General features: G+C 37.9%; 1 non-coding gene across 1 annotated transcript; it reads right to left on the minus strand.

Annotated features, from left to right (window-relative positions):
• Positions 1-211: 211 nt before the first annotated feature.
• Positions 212-283, minus strand: trnac-gca (transfer RNA cysteine (anticodon GCA)). The gene has a single exon. It is a non-coding gene; the product is annotated as a tRNA-Cys (tRNA).
• Positions 284-5252: the final 4969 nt, after the last annotated feature.

Below are 5252 nucleotides of genomic sequence, written 5' to 3' on the forward strand. Positions count from 1 at the left end.
CGGCGCCCGGGGAGCAGTTGGGGGTTCGGTGCCTTGCTCAAGGGCACCTCAGTCGTGGTATTGAAGTACATTCACTCCCCCCACCTACAATCCCTGCCGGTACAAGACTCGAACCCACAACCTTTGGGTTACGAGTCCGACTCTCTAACCATTAGGCCACAACTTCCCCCGTAAATAAAGGCTTTGGTTACTCCAAAGCTGCCAAGTTCAAAGAGGGCACCCAGATTTGAACAGGGGACCTTTTGCTCTGCAGTCAAATGCTCTACCACTGAGCTATACCCCCACAAAAAAAAAATTCAAATAAAATTGCGTTGATGAATCCAGTTAAGAAACACACACACACACAAACAAAACATAAAAATGAGAATAAAAAAAAATTATTGCATCAGAAAACAATTTTTTATTGGCCATCATCTTCCTCCAGTGGTGAACTGGATCAGGACATCCAGCCAATCCTCGAGCTCTTGTGTAGGATCAGCTGAATTCTGAGATTGATGACTGGGCAGAAAGACTCTGAAGGCTTTTGACCTTTGCCCTAATGACCGTCTTCCCTCAAGGCTTGACTTGACTCTGGCCCATAAGCAGACGAGCTCAGCAGAATCATCTCCTCTAGTGTTTGTGCTCTCAGCATATCCTGAAACAAATATAAATAAACAACTAACAAATTATAATTCTTAGAGTGTTTTCACTAGTTAGCTCACCTGAATATGTGTGTAGATTTTGTGTTAAATCGAGCAAGTTAAGCCAGTAGTACTGGCAGGTCTTGAAAACATGGCTGAAGACAAGAAAAGCGGAAGAACAGACAAACCGATTCAATTGAGTCGTCTAGGCCTGCGCTGGAACCGCCCGATTGATTCAAACTCAAACTCGTGACTTCGATCATTCAGTTCAAGCAGTTCACTAGCAAAAACCAGTCCAAAAGAGCCATTCATTGTTGAATTACGACATCGCTTGTAAATGGTTTTAAAAAGCATGTAGTGATGGGTGAAAAGGAGCTTTTACGAAACTCCGAATCAGTTAAACCATTGAGTCGCAAAAATGATTAAATGTTTTGAAGCGCTCCAATTGGATCGCGTATCGCGAATCATTTGATTCAGATCGGAATTTCACAGCGCGTATCGCTAATCATTTAAAGGGGTCATATGATACTAAAAAGAACATTATTTTGTGTATTTGGTGTAATGAAATGTGTTTATGTGGTTTAAGGTTAAAAAAACACATTATTTTCCACATACTGTACATTATTGTTTCTCCTCTATGCCCCGCCTTTCTGAAACGCGTCGATTTTTACAAAGCTCATCGGTCTGAAAAAGCAAGGTGTGCTCTGATTGGCCAGCTATCCAGTGCTTTGTGATTGGCCGAATTCCTTAAGCGTGTGACGGAAATGTTACGCCCCTTACCATATTGTGATGTCTGTGGCAACCACGTGTGATGACCCCGGGCTGGACTCCGCTTCGTCCACAATGAAAGCCGATCCTGCGATCGACAGCGCGAAGTTGTAGTATTTCTTCAGCGACCAGCACGGATCAGCTCTAGGCATGACGAAGCAGATATCGTCCTCTTTTGGAAGGCCAAACAAAGTAGTTTCGCTTTCACAACGAAGCACACAGCGCCTTGACGACATGGCGGTGGCAGAAACAATCCTCCAGCGAGAATAAATGTTACACCTTCTTTCTTTGCGTGAACATTTGGGCAGCGTTATGCAAATCTTCCCACATAGTGACGTAGACATGTGGGGGCGTGTTAGAACGAGCCGTTTTAGGTAGGCTTGGTTGACTCTTAACTTTTATAAAGAATATCTCTTTGGATTTGAGACTTTAGTCTTTGCAGCTTTACAGATCTTCTTTATGCACCAAGAGCTTGTAACACTCCAAAGAGAAAGGAAAAATTTAAATCGCATCATATGACCCTTTTAATTTAGATTGGAACTTCGGAGCGCATGTCATGAATCATTTGATTCAGATCAGGACTTCAGAGTGTATATCGCGAATCATTTGATTCAGAACTGAATAGTGGTTTGCGAATCATTATTTAGATCTGGACATCGGAGAGCTTTTTTTAAATTTTATTTTAAATTTTTTTAATTACCACAGTACAAACATTAAAACATTAAAGCAGTACAACTACAATTATACACAAAGACATAAAATAAAAGCATACAATAATAGCCTATAGGCCTACACAGACTTGTTGCCAGGGTAACAAAAAACATAGTAATAAGATTACATAAGAACTTTGGATAGTTTCCACATACTTATCTAAGTCCACTTTGAATAAAGATCGGACTTCGGAGCCAGTATCGCAAATAATTTGATTCAAATCAGAACTAAGCGGGTTCGTTATTATTTTGATTCAGATTGGAAGTTCGGAGCAGGCTCGCAAATGATTTGATTCAGATTGTAAACAGTACAAAACATCAAACCATTAAGGCAGTATATAAAAACAAATCACAGACAAACAAGAAAGAAAAAAATAATCTAGACACAGATATGTTGCCAGGTTAAATAAAAAACAAAGTAGCTTAATAAATTTAGGCTACACTTTAAGAGGACACATGGGATGAATATAGAGATGCAGTTTGACTGCTTTAGGATTAACAGAACTTTAGATAGCTTCCATATACTTGTCTAGATCACCTTTGAATAAAGAAAAGAGAGATTTACAGCCAGTACATTTTTGTTTATGTATGTGAAATTTAGCTAGCAGAAAACACAAATTAATTAAGTTATATTTTCCAGATAAAAAAAATGAATAGCTAGCTAGCTAGATAAAAAAAGAAAAAAGAAAAAAAAAAGAAAAATTTTTTTACATATGGTAGTTCATACTGACCATATCAAGGTATAGAAAAGAGCTAAATAAATAAATACATAAATGAATGAATACATAAATGGATAGAAAAAAAGAAAAACTAATATTTACATAGAAAAAAGTAAGTAAGTAAATAAATGATTAAATGATGAATTAAAAAATTAATGGATTAATAAATAGTTTAAATAGTAAAAGCAAAATACAGGTCACCTGATAATACACATTGCACTCACTTTACTGTGGAAGTGAGAGACTAACTATTTATATACATATATCACATGTTACAATATATCCAAATAGAAAACAGTTATTTAAAATTATAATAATAATTCACAATTTTACAGATTTTTTTTTTGCTGTATTTTTTTAACAAATAAATGCAGCCTTGGTGAGCAGAAGAGACTTCTTGAAAATATGCTAATTATATGTAAACTGATGAAGCTGTGACATGATTTTCATGACTGCGTGACTGAACTGACACAACAAACAAAACTGCTAAGGCCTGAAACGTGATGTAATGAATTAATTTCTCTAAATGTTGTTTTCTTGTTCCTAAGAAAACAACAAAACAAACACCCGACGAAAGCATGCGGCCTTCTGTAACTGAACATCTTCATCACTCTGATTCATTCTGATTCGGTGTCCTTGTCCACATCTCTGCAGCTCATCCACCTTTTCTCCCTCAGCCCGTAAGACACGGGTGGAGAACAAAAAAAACGTTTGGGGCAAAAAAGAGAGAAATAATTGGATTCCCAGCTTCCCCCTCCTCCTTCCCCCACGTGTCGGACACCCCTAATTAACAACAGGGAGAGTCAGAGAAAGCCTGGAGAAAAAATCTGTTTGGATAAAAAAAAAAAAAAAATGACCAGCAACATATTGTCTCCTTCACGTCCACGTGGGCTAATAACAGCTAGTGGGTGCTGCACGAGAACGAGAAGGCGTCAAAACCTGGCAAAGTCACTCATTCATAAAATCTCAATGTGTGACTATAGCTCTAATTACAACCCACGTCGGCCTCAATTAGACCACAGCTTTTCTCTCCGCGTTAACTCTTAATTAATGTATCGGCGGTTAATTACAGGTTTTGCGAGAGGGGCTCTATCAGACGGTCGCTGGTTTTCTCAGCAGGAGGTTCTTTACATGAGCTCCATTCCAAAACCCGGCATGCGGCCTACATAGACAGCTGCCTTCTAAGACGGAATTCTAGCCCAAATGGAACCTCATAAATAAGTGATTTGAAATGCTCTACAAGTTCCAAGTGAAACAGACAGTAGATTCGAATCACGATTGATTCCACCTGTTTGACATCAGCATGTTTTAAAGTTAACAATACACTTAAGAGCATAAAAAAACACACAGTGAGTAAAAGTTTGAGTCAATATTTCAGTAGTTTACTGAAAGGGAAGTACAATAAATGAAAAATCAAGTTTCAACGTTTTTTGGGTTCTTTTTTTTCTGAGCGCCTTAAAATGAAACCTAAACGAGGCTGGTTTCAGAAGGTTGACTTTAAGTCATTATATGTTTAATTGTGATTTGCATATTGCAACAAACCTTTTTCTATTTTGTTTTATATGGGTGTTGCTTCAACCATTGTCAATTTAGGTCCTGAAATAATAATGATAATAATAATAATAATTTTCACCACAAAATCTTGTTTTTTATTTATAGTTTTATTTTATTTTTATATATATTTTTTCATTTAAAACATTTTTGGAATAAAACAACTTGCTAAGACTAACTTCTAAGCCTTTTGCATGCACATTTACACAGTTTTACAAAATGACAGTTTAATTATGCAAAATAAAAATATTTTCAATTCAATTCACGTTTATTTGTTTATAGTGCTTTTGACCATACAAAATTGTTGCAAAGCAGCTTCACAGAAAATTTAAGTTTCTACATTAGGCGACTATTTCAAGGTGATGTCAATATGGCACATATGGGCAAAGCATAACGTGCACACTTACCACTTATGTGGATTTTAGAAAGTGGGCAAAGCATAACGTGCACACTTACCACTTATGTGGATTTTAGAAAGTGGGCAAAGCATAACGTGCACTACACTTGCATACCGTTCTAGGGGTTTCTCGTGGCACCCTGAAAAGGCAGCCTATAGATAAAAATAGCGTATCCCCAGACGCTATGTCTACAGCTATAATGCTGGAGTGGCTAGCAGTAAATCAGTAGCTGAGGAAGCAAACATCCAGCTCTCAATTGAGAGGGAGCTCAACCTACAGCATGTTCCAATGGTGGAACAGTTAGCAGTTATTTAGTTGAGGGAGCAACACAACCAGTTCTCAAATCGAGATGGGTGCTCGACCTGCAGCATGTTCCAAAGCTGGAACAGCTAGCAATAATTTACTTAGCTGTGGGAGCAGCACACCTAGTTCTCAGTCGAGAAGGGGGCTCGACCTACAGCATGTTCCAATGCTGGAACGGCTAGC

The sequence above is a fragment of the Sinocyclocheilus grahami genome, unplaced genomic scaffold (genome assembly GCF_001515645.1).
Source record: "Sinocyclocheilus grahami isolate Dianchi unplaced genomic scaffold, SAMN03320097.WGS_v1.1 scaffold708.1, whole genome shotgun sequence".
In the NCBI taxonomy this organism is placed as follows: domain Eukaryota; kingdom Metazoa; phylum Chordata; class Actinopteri; order Cypriniformes; family Cyprinidae; genus Sinocyclocheilus; species Sinocyclocheilus grahami.